This window comes from Aythya fuligula, chromosome 4, assembly GCF_009819795.1.
Source record: "Aythya fuligula isolate bAytFul2 chromosome 4, bAytFul2.pri, whole genome shotgun sequence".
Classification (NCBI taxonomy): domain Eukaryota; kingdom Metazoa; phylum Chordata; class Aves; order Anseriformes; family Anatidae; genus Aythya; species Aythya fuligula.
Genome location: NC_045562.1, coordinates 27,953,595 through 27,967,517, shown reverse-complemented (window position 1 = coordinate 27,967,517; position 13,923 = coordinate 27,953,595). Strand labels below are relative to the sequence as shown.

The 13,923-nt window shown below is 43.2% G+C and overlaps 1 protein-coding gene across 2 annotated transcripts in view; it reads right to left on the bottom strand.

Annotated features, from left to right (window-relative positions):
• The window catches only part of MARCHF1 (membrane associated ring-CH-type finger 1), a 230,507-nt gene extending 221,343 nt beyond the window's left edge, over window positions 1–9,164 (bottom strand). For both annotated transcript variants that reach the window (XM_032186456.1, XM_032186458.1), the window contains exon 1: window positions 9,086–9,164. The gene's annotated coding sequence lies outside the window, so the exon portion shown is untranslated. The remainder of the gene's footprint in view (window positions 1–9,085) is intronic.
• Between the last annotated feature and the right edge of the window lie 4,759 nt (window positions 9,165–13,923).

Genomic DNA, 13,923 nt, shown 5'->3' with positions numbered 1-13,923 from the left:
AGACATTTCATCATCTTTATGAAGGATTATTCACAAATTTCTTGGATGCAGTAAGGTACTTAAATGCAGTAAGATACGGTTTGATATCCACTACCTTCAACTAGAAGGCTGTTCTATTGGTTAGAAACCCAATTCTAATTTCTAGAGTAAATTTATTTACAGCCAGAACTGTTGTTTGTTCTCACATCAGTGTTGTCCTATTCTAAGTAATTCTTTCCTTGTGTTCATCTCCGCACATTTATAGAGTGCTTGTACTCCCTCTCACATTTCCTTTCAATCCAAAGAAGCCAAGCTAATGACATGATGTACTCTCAACCTTTTTGACACTTATTTTGATGTTTTTTTAAATCACCATTGATCTTATTTACAGTTGAGCTATACAGCTATATAATCACAGCTGAAGCAGAAGAGACTTTGATCTGTCACACCTTAGCACAGCACAGCTTCTCTTTGGTAAATTCATAGTACCTTTTTCTAATTTCCCTCTACCATTATGTACAGATCTACCCTTTTCCCCTGAAAGCAGTTTAAGAATTTGAATAACATTGAGGTCAAACACATAATCCTGCAGTTGCCTGGATTCATTTCCCCCTTTCTTAAAAACATACACTCCTCTGTTAATTGCTAATTAACTATCCCCTCTACTTCTCAGCAGATCTGCACTCAGATTCCACCTTGACTCCATTTCCATACCTTTGGGCCTTTTCCTGTTGGAACTATAATCACCTGGTGAAAAATATGGCATGCAACTTTTAAGACAAACCTACACTTCCAATGCTTCAGTCCTAGGGCACTGAAAAATCCAGTTGTGATGAAGAACATGTTCATTATTTCATGAGTTCAAGTGTATCTTAATGACAGCTTTGCAGGGCACGTGTATGTTTAAACACTGTTTAGAAAGAAGTGATTCTAACAGTTACAGCCCTTAAAAAGTAGTCTAACGTCTTAAAGATCCATAAAGAAATGTTGATAACAATTCTGGTGGAAAAAAATTAACGTCATTCCATTAGCTCCAACTATGTCTCAGGCAATCACAAGCACCCCCCTAACTTTTTGCTTCCTCTCTATTATCATTACCTGGACTCCTAACAGATGTTTAAGCATCATAACATGCATTATAGCCTATTGCTACTCACTAGGCTTTTAGCTAAAGAATGACCCCGTTTCAAGTTTTAAAAAGTAGATCTAATTTGATTAGACTCAACACGTGACACAATGTTAATCGTATGCCACAGCATTAAGCCACAAGAGGCAGCAGACACCTGCTCTGCATTTCACTTCTTCATATTTAACGAAGTATTCTCATCACAAGCTTGTTGTTTAAAATACCCACAGAAAATGAAGATGAAAATGGATGTATATCATTATGTGATGCTCATAAAAGCCCATCTGCAGCCTCACAAAGGACCAGAGAGAGGTGCTGGGAGGCTGGACAACCCAAATACAACCATGCCCAGCTCCTCCCTTCAGCCCACCAAAGGCCCATCACCATATGGCTGGAGAAGCATGGGGGCACGCTGAGGGGCAGGAACCCCAAGGAAGGGCTCAGAGGGGACATCCTGCCTGGTCCCTCGCAGAACAGCCCCAGCATGTGCCTGCAGCACAGCACCCAGAGCGGGTATAGGTAGGTGTGCAAGCACTACCCAAGACCAAGGCAGGTGAGCCAGCCGAGCGGGCTGCATTGTCTCTGCATTTCCCACTGGCAGGCCTCCACACCGCTCAGCAAGGGAGAGGAGCAGGAGGAAACCCCGGTGCCGTCTGTTCATGCGGGCACCCTGCGTGTCTGCCCGTGTTATCCCTGGGGCCAGCCATGCATGTACGTGTGTGTGACGTGGGTGCACTCTGTGTCCATGTGCCAGCTGGGAATCCATTTGGCTACTCGCTGAACCCAGGGCATGGAGCTGTGGCAGCCTCACCACATCAGGATCCTGGACCAGCCCCGGTATTTTCACCTGGCACCAGGGAATAAAAGGCTTTTGAAAAGTTAAACATAGCATATAGTTCAAATGAGATTTCCTTCTCCCATCCACATACAGTGATCATCATCTTTCATTCTGTACCTCGATTCGGTTCTTTTTCCACTATTTTCCACTCAGATCATTTCACCCACTTCATATCAATCTTCCCCTATCATAGATATTTCCTCCCCTCCTTTTCACTTCCACCCACCCTACCCCTAACTCAGTTTTCACCCGATTGTTTTCCTTTAGCTTACTTAGGTCTTTCTCCATTTGCTATAATCTTACATTCATCTTCATGAAATTCTTTTTATATCATTTCCTCAAAATTCTTCAACCACCCTTTCAGTAAGGATAAAGACTGCCCCTTATACAGTCTGTCATTTCTCTTCAGCTTTCTTCCTGCTTGCCAAAACTCATTCTTTGTAACATCGCCTTTCGCTCTTCTTCAAAGAGAAACACATGCAATTGAGGCACTCTTCTTCCTACTGAAATAAAACATGGCTATTTTCAAACACTTACTGAGTGAACAGCGTCTGTATTCATTTTTTTCATAGGAGGACAGACTAAAATCCACAGACTATTACTACAAATGTAATTCAAAAGAACCAGAAAATTCAGAAAACCAAGTTTCTCACAAAGTACTGGAGCCTCATCGTGTAACAAACCCACCAAGGAAATACTTGAGGTTTAACTATTTCTTTTCCCCTCCTTCCCTGTGTGTGGCTGCAGAAAGGAGACCACGTTCACACACGTTTCTTCCTACCCTGTTACTCCTTACTCAGCAATACTCCATGTGATTGCAAAGCTGAATTAAGTTCTTTGCTCTAGCAAGAGCTTATCAAAGAGCCTTCGTCTTTTTGAAGCATTTTGCCTCAATCGGACAGAGAGCCCCTTTCTTTCAGCTCCATCGAGTACTGCACCCAGCTGGATGGGAAGACCAGCATTTGAGAGGTATTTGGAGTTAGTTTGGGTTTACAGATATGCTATCCTCCATCCAGTAACACATTTTATTAGGACTTTCACTAGCCTAAGATACTGATTTTACTGGTAGATTTTAAAACAGTATTACACAAACAAGGAAGACAAATACTTTCAATCCTGTAGAGTTAACAGCCTTATAGTAAAGCACCTGTTTTCATGAAAGCTCATATCCCTGACTCTTTAATGACTGTTTAGCCACACGTAGAGCTACATGGAAGGACAGAGAGGGACAATTTGATACTATGATTATGTAGAGGAATTTTCTGTACTTCATAGAAATTATTACCACTCCTCAGAGAAACAACGTAGCCACATTACCTGACCTGTGTTTGGCTGCATCTGACAGAAGGGCTTTAAAGAAAAAGAGACCACAACACTGCGAGGGTGACAGTATATATCTTTCAGAGGGTTTGGCACCCAAGAACTATGCTTTGGGTTTCTCTCCCAAATAAATGGGCAGCAAGACTCTCTGACCCTGCCAGAACAGGGTTCTGCCTGTGTTTGTAGATTACATGGCAAGGACAGACATCCAGCCATGCAGACTGACGTGAGTTCCACATGTTGAAATTGCAGAAGCATGACATGTCTTCCTTTGGGAACCACAATCATTCCTCTCCCAAGGAGGCCCAAAATCAGGAAAACACAATTAGAGCCAGTTCTGCTACACACCGCTTTCTGCTAGCACGTGGGGCTCTCACTCCACAGCCTACCTCTGAGCACAATTTTTTCTTACTCTGGTTGATAGCATCAAGGTCCTTACACAGCAGAGCTCACTGCAAGTGCCTCTGCACACAGCTGACCCCGATAACCAGAGAGCTGGAGTTCACCTCACATTCATCTGCTATGCAAAGGGTTCTAGCTGCCCATTTCCAGCAACGCACCAGGATTAATGCCACCCTCCATGACCAAGACTGTTTTCCAAGCCTCCTTTTATTGTAGTTATCGAGTCCTGCCGTGCCTTACCCTGGGCTTGCACTCTGCCCTGAACTCTGACCGTGCAACGTATGTACACCCTTATCTTGTCAGAAGACAGCCCCAAAAGCACACTTCTCTGTTGGCTAGAAATATGCCCTAGCCCTTACTTTACTGCTACTTGATCTCATGCCAGTATTTTCTCCCTTAGGTTAGGCAACTACCTAGCTCAGCTCTTACTACATCAATTTTATAGTTGATTCCATGTATTAATCATTATTTCCTCTTTGAACTTCTTTTGAACTTATTTCCTGAACTTTTACTTTCCTCTTTCCTCCTTTCATGCTCAAGAAGTCCCTCACTTCTATAACATCATCTCATACGACTGACTTCTGTAGAAAGCCAACCTATTAGCATATTATGTACGAAGAAACCCTTGTATTCAACTAATCCTTTGGCTGCACTCAGGCCATACCAATGCCACGTAGGAGATGTCACACAATGCAGCCAGCCACACCATAGTGGCCAGGATGCCCTGTGCAGCTTCACCAGCTTGCACCTGCACCTCCCCTGCCACACGCACGGACACCTGCAGAACAACCCTCCTGCCTTGCCACCACCTCCTTCTCCCCCATGGAAACACACAGCCATCAAGCCACAAGCCTATTTCCACTCAGTGACCCAAGGTGACCAGAACCCTGGTGGGTACAAAAGCTGTCCCCTACACATCCCTCCTGGGAGCCCTAGCTACATGATGACATGATGATGATGTTTCCACAAGTTCTTGAGCTGCTTCCCTGCCTCAGCTTCTCCACTCCATATCTGCCTAAAGTGCCCAGAAGTGAAAATACAGACAGTAACAACACAAGCAAGCAGTTTGTAATACTTTTACAGACATCTGAAAGGGAAAACGTTCATCTGAGGAATAGCTGTCAGTCAGAAACCCCTCTCTTATTTAAAAAGCTTAACTTTGGAGCACAGGTAAGTAGACGAAGAACAGTGTTATCCCAAATCAGAAATGCAACAAGCTTCTGGTCCTCAGACTCTCAAAGTGAGCTGCTGAACAAAGCTCTTATACTGTTTAATGATCTGAAGTAACTCATACCTTGTATTTCCCACTGTCCCACATTGTCCAGCACGTTAATACAATCAAATATTACATACCCCTTCTACAGAAATCATGTTAGACATCTGGGTGCCTACCTAAAAGTCTGTTTGCAGGTCGGCAATGTCTCTACTTGGATTCCAGTTGCTGGGAGGCAATCAATGAAACATTCCCAGTATATCCAACTCTCTTTCATCTGCCCAACTTAAGTTTTATATTATTTTATTCTACCAAGGTCTGAGTAATCAAACTGCATTTTTTTTTTTCTGTATGAAGAACACTGACATTGCTACATAGTCAGCTTAATATCGTAAGGGTTGGCTTTGCAAAAAAGCATGCACTTCTGCTTAAAATGAAGTTCAATAATTCTTTCTGATTTTACAAAAATACTAAGCTATTCCTTGCTTTTTTAAAGGAATACACAGAATGGATTTAAGTTTTACAAACCAAAAACTGCCTAAGTTAGAGAATTTTCAAGTTGCAATTGATTGCACGCAGCTAGCCAGTAATAACATGCCACTCTTCCTCCCACTCCATGCACTGTACTTCAAGAGAAGTTTACATATTACAAAAGCATCCTTTCTGCTTTGCTTTAATTTCCAGTAACAGCTCCAACTGCAAGGGGACACCTCAGGTCCAGTTGCTTTCCTCCTTTTTTTCTTTTGTTGCATGTAGGGGGCAGACAGGTGCTCACTGACAGAATGCTTTTCCCCGTTTGCACGTTCAGAAAGAGCTGCCTCCTTCCACATGCTGCACGCGGTGAGGCAAGGCTGCACACTGTGCCCTGTGACCACACCAGGGCTGGCCTGCTCACAGGTCCCTGGGACAAGCAGACATCTGTGGATCTGCTCTGGGGCACATTCCTTTGAAGGACCCCCCAGCAGATAAGCAAAGCTCATGGGACAACATTCAGGCAGGAACAGCCCAACTCTCCCTACACACAAGATACCAGAGACGATTTCAACACCTTGAACATCCTTGTGCAAAAAAAAAAAAAAAAATTCATCTCATAAGATCGTAAAGGAGCTATAAATATAGTACCATCTTCACTGTGGAAACAGAATCCTTGTTTTTCAATAGTCACCTTGTCTGAAGTTAACTTTATGGCCTTCCAGCACCGCCAAAACCATCAGCCACATGCTGACAGCCCGGGATCTAACCCATACACCTCTCTGAGGACCAGCATGGTATCACTGGTGCAGTATGACTGCCAAAGCACTTTTGTGCAAGTACAACTTGTCCAAGCACACCCCTGAACCCTAAGAACCGTTGGGTAGAACAACCTATATGAGGTCATGAGTAGAGGGAAGGACTCTGGGGAGGTACAAAACTACACCGAACACGCACTTCTAACCAACTCCCTCTTACTTCAAACAAAAGCACTCCAATTAATGAGATTCACCTTTTGGTGCATGCCTGGTTGCCAATGGATTTGGAAGAAAAGGCAATGAACCACTGGAATGGCCACACCAAACACGTCCAACCAATATGGCTTATCGCATGAAATGGTAAAATAAGTTTGATTGTTTGCATCATGCAGCCTACTTTTTAACAGGTGCTTATGCCTCCTTCCCAAAGAGTCTCCTAAAAGCTACTGTAACAACACACAGCTGCCTGGAAGAAAATCCACATTTCAATTACCAACCATTTGGAAAAATAATATTCAGTTCAAGAGATTTTTCTTTCTTTTTTTGGCCTCTGATTACTCTGCTCACTTCAAAGGAACACACCTCATTAACCCTGATAATTAACAAGGTTATTCTCATCACATAAAAGGCTTAAGTTTCTCTATTAAGTCATTATTTGAATTCGCACTGCTATTAGATGATGAGGTTATTCTGGATTTAATTTCACATAATAAGATGTTTCTCTTTAAAGATTTTTTTTAATAAGGCACATAATTCTCATTGACATATATGTTACATGACAGTGAACCTACTGGATAAGGAACAGATAACATACATACAGAAACCAAACAAAATTCAGCTCAAATCTAGAAGGTATGAGGCAGCAATACAAAAGGCAGCACAAATGGAAAACAGGCATCTGATGGCAACATGGCTGTGGCAGCAGAAGCCAGCAACAACTGTCAAAGGAAAGAAGGACCAAGATCAGAAGGGGATATACATGGCTTGGGGAAAGAAAAACCTGTGTACCAACTCCAAGTTTGACCAACCCAATAAGACTTCGCATGCTGTAGGCAAACTTCCAGCTCCCTTGCTATTCACAGTGCAAGTGCAGTATAGCACATCTGGAGAATGTACATAAGGTTTCTCAGGACTGACCAGCTTAAGAAGTCTTCTAAAATCTAATAAGCACTTTAATTTTCAAGCACGGGTGTTCCTTGTACATGAACTTGCTCCTTTCACAATAGGAAGGACAATTGTCTAAAGCAAGACAGTTACTCTGAGGATATTAGAAGCAGGTAATTACAGCAGTCACGTACACAAACCCCACATCAAATACAGAAACCAAGATGACAGTTTGTCTCATTATCGACAGTGACATAATATTAGGTGATGTGTATTGTAGTTAACACAAGGAATAATCATAGCAGTGAAAAATTAGTCATGTTTACTTCGAAACGTAATCACACAGGTTTCATAGGCAGCATGCCTGACACCAGAGCATTTGAGTGCCTCAAATGTAAATACCTTGCTATGTCAAATTAACACACAAGGTTTTGCACAGAAGCCTTTTTTGCATGGGATTTAGTCACTAATAAATAATCCTAATAGTAATTCACTTAACTGCCGGAACAGATGAAATTCCTGTTAGAACAACAGCAAAGGGGAACCAGCTCACAGTTACGCTCAGCCCCGTCCCACATGGGCAAGCACCACCAGCCTGACCCATCTGCACACCTAAGAAGGGTATCGCCCATTTCAGTCATTTTCTATAACTCCCCACCCACCCCTTTTTTCCCCATGTTTTAAAGCATCCATCACCAAGTGCTGCCACAACAAATAGCAGCAAGAAAAAAAAAGGGGAAAAAAATTAAACTCTTCCTATAAAGAGTATCAGGAGTGCTGTAAAATATTCAGAATAAACCAACTATGCAAGTCTAATCAGCGTGCTAACTCCCTAAGGAATTATCAATTTGCAAGTCTCTCGAACACCTAAAAAGGGTAAGAAAGTTGTTAAAAATATAGGAGAGTATTTGTGAATGAGCCATGCACTGAATTTTCTTTTTAAAGTCTAGAGCAAGTAACAGTTTGTCAGCTGAACAAAGGCAGAAGCATGCAAATGAGATGAACAGGAGAGGTAATGGAGGACAACTCTAAGCAGCTTGACATTTGGGCGAGCCTTTTAGTCAGGAATCAGATGGTCACACAGTTTGTAGTATTACCAGAAGCATCGGCACCGTACCTCCACGAACACTCTGTACAAGGCTTGGACCCTGGGAAACACACCTGAAGGATCCCAGAGCATCCAGAGCTCCCTTTGTTAGCTAATCCATCCCCGTTCCCCTTCCCAAGTGAGGGTTCTCCAGCAGACCCTGAGCCCTGGGAGCCGCACACCTCCGCACCCGGTTTCCTTCCCTGCCCCAGCCGGGGGCTGGCTTCGCAGCGGGCGCAGCCAGGCGCTCAGCGCGGCTCCCTGGTTTTCAGTCCCTTTTTGAACAAACACCCGGAGCAACCAGAGCGGCTCTGGCTCGGCTTTAATCAGTTTAAACCCAAAGACGGGAACTCTAATTAAAACCTGGACCTCCAGCTGTAAGCAACGGCTAATTAGCTCCCAACTTTTTAATGAGGCGCCGCGGCAGCATCCTCTCCGGCTGCTGGGGATTAAAGGGGAGACAGGCGAGCTCTGCTGGGCAGCGCAGCAGCTGCCTGCCCCAATCCCCCCCGAATTTCCCCCAAAACCGTCCCGGGCCTTCAGGCAACCCCCCTGGGGCCGCGGGTCTCCCACCCCAAAACCATCCCCAACCCCGACCCCGCAGCATCTCGAAGGGGGCGATTCCCCGCCCCTTCAGCGGGCAGCCGACACCCCCAAACCACCAGACACCGGCTTGCAACCTCCCCCCCGGAAAAAAAAAAAAAAAAAAAGAAAAAAAAACAGCAATTAAAAAATTAACAATAATTAGCGCTCCGCCGGCTCCTGCCTGCGCCGCCCGCCCACTCACCAGCGGCGGCCCGAGGAGCCTCAAGGAGCCCGGCGGCGGGGCGGCCGCTGCCTCCCGGCCGCTGCCTCCCAGCCGCCGCCCGCCCCATCCCGCCCCATGCCGCCGCACGGCCCCGCCGGCCCGCTGCCGCGACACGCCACGACACGCCCCCGACATGACGTCACCCCGCCCAGCCCGCCCGCCCCCCCCCGATAAAGCGGCCGCCAGGGGTGGGAGGTGGGGGGGGGGAGGTGGCGCCCACCCCGCGCCGTGAGGGGAGGGCAGGGGAGGGAGGCGCCGCCATCACGGCCTCGTGGCGGGGCTGGGCCCAGCAGGTGGCCCCGCTGCCTCCCGGCACGCCCGTCCTGTGTTGACAGCGGCTCTGTTACCATCCTAAAGAGTGAAAAGGCGATAAAAGTGTTCGCATTTCTCCTCTCGCCGCCTCCCAGCACTAGTTGCAGCCCTCAGCTGTAGTCAGACTTTCAGTGATACAATGATAAATAAGATGCAAAGTCTGAGTATCTTCATTTGTGATTTCACCTAACTGGGTTTGTAACAGCGGTTCTTATATCATGACAAATAAAACTGAAAACAGCCATAATTAGTGCTTCTCTGCCTTACTATCGTAACATACAGCATCAAAATACATTATCTCCTCTCTCGGAAAGGCAGCACTGGGGTGTAGCTTCCTGTTATCCACAGGATGCTTTTTCAAATGCTGAATCGGTAATAAAATAAAATAAACCTTTGTCCCCTTGGGGATCCTGATCCTCTCCCTCCAGGCAGGGGCAGCCACGTGAAGCTTCTGTCTGCTGCATGAGGTGAGTGGACTTGGCGCTGAGGTCTAGTAGAGGCAACCGATCTCATGAATCCAGCGCTATGTCATTTCAGCGAGACACTTCAATGATTTCATTAAATGGAACACAAAATTTTAAAGGAAAAAATACCGTCTGAATCCACAAAGACAACTGCTATTAGGAGAATAACGAGGCAACTATCAGCACAAGACAAGGGAGCGGGTGACATTTGGACAGTAACGGTTAGCTGAGAAAAGATGTGTACTCGACAGAAGATGTGAGCCAGACAATTCATTGAAATAAGTTCGTATAAAAAGACAAGCTCAGTTTAACATCACAGAATGATTTCCTCATAGTGAATTTCTCAGCAGAGCAGTCTGTCAGTGGAAAAGGCTCATTGTAATCTCTACCACTGCACCAGTTAGCACTGAGGGTAATACTAGTTTAAAGAGACTGCAAACTTTTTTACATTCCTGTGAATTAGATCAAGTGAGCTGGAGCCATACCTTTGCTTCCTTACAAAAAAGGCTGAGAACTACACAACAGAGCAACTTACTATGACAAAAAAGGTATCTGAGTTTGCCACTTACCATACCTGAACTTTTTTCTTTCATCCAGATTCCATGTTCCTGCAAACTAGTACAGCTGGGCTTTTAAAGGGACATGAAACTTACACAACAGTTTGTGATGAGCAAGGTCCTGAACAGTACCTCAAGAGGTTCAGGAACATATCATTTAAACACACAGCTATAATTTCATGAGTTGATCCTTCCAACCATCAAAAATGAATATCGCATTTACAAAGCTTTCATAAATCCATGAATGACACGGCATTTGTACAGCTACATATCACAAAATCTATGTGAAAACATATGCCAAATTCAAGGTTTAAAGAAAAAACACAACACATTTAACATGGAGAACATGGCCAAGAAAAAGGGAGGGAACAAAGAATCAAGCTATATTTAAGGCAGAATAACAAAGGGAATGAAGGGAGGAAGTGTTACAACGGGTACTTTGTTTTAATGTTTGTAATGAGATTCAAATTGACTTACAAGTGCAACATCAGTTTGCAAAGCAATTACCAATTTTAAGTCAGGATCTGCAGGCTTGATCCATGAAATGAAAGACAGCAACAGCACCACTCTCCTGTTCAATTATAAGTAACTTAATGATTTGAGCCTTTGCCAAGCCCTTAGGATGTGGTTACACTGCCAGTTCAAGCCTATGTAAGAGGCTGCCACCAAAAGAGGGGACTCTTCCTTTCCTTCAGTTACTTTCAAGCCTCCGGGCGTCAGCATTAATGAATAGACAGACGATGCGGTAAGCAAGACCAGCTTATCCACCAGGCTGTCCAGAGATCTGCATATCTGAAAAAATCCCATCCCTCTTCGCTCCCCTTCCAGCTGTCACCAGTCCTTGGCGCTCAGACCAAAGCAGGAGGAGCTCACCCGCAAGCAGTAGCTCAGCACATGGGTTGGGAGAAGAGAAAACAGAAGGAAAGTCTTCAGCAGAAATGTGGTCACGCTAGCTCAAGCCAGCTGTGAAACACACAAGTGGAAGCCATTAAGCCATGGCCAAAGACTGATATTATTGAGTGCAGTGCTTTCCTTTCCTTCTGCTGACAGATCTTCATTCACTAAGTCAAAACCAGCTGTCTTGGTGTACTGTACCTGTACTTTGCAGTGGAACAGCTCAAAACAAGGAGGAGCAAGTCAGTTCTTCCTTGAAGCTGATCGCTGCTTGGCTGTGATGTGTTAATTGTGTTATAGCAATTGTTAAAATGTGATAATTACATTTCCATTGTAATTACTTTTGCACTGATGATTTCTTCCTTTCAGGATAAAATAGAAGATGTTTCATTTGTTCATGTTAAAATCAACATTAGAATCTGAGTAAAAAGTAACCACGGTGCAACAATGCTAGAAATAAGTATCTCCAAGACTGCATAAAAGGTTTTCATTAGAATAATAAATAAATAAAACACAGAAGCCAGCCACTTATTTCTGCTTTACTGAACTGCTTCCCTAGTCTGTTTGCCCTGCTGCAAGATCTTTAAAACACGATTTCATGCGTATTCAGAATAAGAAGCAAGTAATAGAAGGCAGAAAAGTAGAGCTTTTCAGACCACAAAGGTGAGTGTCCAGATACAACAGGAAAATGACAGAAATTGCTTGCCTTGTTCTTCTCCCTCCTCTGTGTAAAAAAAAAAAAAAAAGAATCAACCGAATTAAGAGATGTCCTGTCATGCTATACATTTGTGCTATATATTCAACAACAGCAATTCATACTTCCCATTGCCTGAACTAAACGAGCTAAAAAGCAGCATCATAACTTGTTTCTCACTTTGACCTTGATACTCGTCATTAATGAGACGGTTTTACTTTGACAAATTATGCAAGTGACCTCCTCATGTACATGACCACCACCATAGCACCATGCACCTGAATGATTTCTGTCTCTTCACCATGTTCCTTGAAATAGTGATCTCTGCACAAAGTATTTTTAAGGTGAAGTATTCATTTATCATCCTTCTCTTAAATTAACCCTCTGTATTTTATATCCAATTGCACCCTTTTGCCATTTCATCCTAACATTAACTCCTTTCTTCATCTTAGAACAGCAGGATGTTGATGCACGCAATACTGATACACTGGGTTGTTAATAGCACCTGGTTTTATTAACTTTTTATAACCCAGACATTCAGTTTTCCTCATTCTGCAATTGTCTGCTGAGAGCCAAAATGCAAAAACTTTGTTTTGCTGTAAATTAAAGCACTTCAAACTGAGGACTAGGCGATATCTGGCTTTAAGGAAATACTTGCCATGTGCTGCAGTGCAAGTTCTATTCTAAAGAGAAGTGGGTCACTTTTTTACACTACTACCAAATCTGTGTCATATTTGGCTTGCTGAAGTATCCTTAATAATTAGAAGAGCATTTCAATAAAAAGATACACAGATACAGTATGAGGATTAATGTACCACCAAGAGACAGCACACAAATCTGAACACATGAGGATCTGTAGCAGCAAAACTCAGTGCCGGTAATTTAGAACCACAAGCAGGAAATATTACCTCTTCTGCCAACCCTCCTCCTCTTTCATCCTTATAATATCATGTCTACAAGTGCTGTGCTTCAAGTTACCTCTCATACAGTTTTAATTCAGACCTACATATCTTCATGTTCTACACATGATGATGAGACAATGTTACACTGGCTCCCAGTAGCAAGTGTTTTAAATAGTTATTACTCCCATTTAAGAGAGCATGTGAATAGTTATTACTCACATTTAAGAGAGCATGGTACCTCCTCATCCTTCAGGCTTTTCCAGGTCTCAGTTTGCTCTCTGCTCATAACAGAACTAGCATTACAAATGTTTCACTAAGCATTTTCTACTCTGAAATTTTACTATGGGATTGCATATGTAATAGTGTTTTGGTAGTCAGTATGCCTGTTCAAGGTAACCATGAACAAAGCAGTGTTTTAACAAAATAAAAACAGTGAACATCAGGGCAGAAAGACACTAAAAAGCTGTCTGCCTACCAAAAGCACCAAAACAAAGCAACAGAGTAAAAATAAGAGATTGGGCAAAACACCACTATGAGATAAAAACATTTTCATTTAGAGGCCATTTTGGTACCTGCATTATTTTTTATCTTGTGATCTTTTACTCCAAGTTACCTACAGCTCCTGTGCTGTATTTCCTTCTCAAAGACATTCCTAATTCAAACATGGAAAGAAAATTAACAGATTTTGCAAAACTGAAAGAAATAGTTACGATAATCCAGAATTAATATCCTGTTCCTGAGTACCACAGAGTGTCAAAGGTGTGGTCTGTTGTACATATTCTCTAGCTGCTTAACAGTAGCCTACCACAGCAGCTGTATTAGATCAATTCATATTATTGAAGTAGAACAAGCATTTTTGGTCACAATAAAATAATGCATTTTTACAACCATATTCTATTAAAAATCTCATCAACAGTTGGGTTTTTTGGTTGGTTGGTTTTTGTGTGCACGTGTGCTTTTTCTCTTAAAACAATAAATTAATGGCTCTACGGGA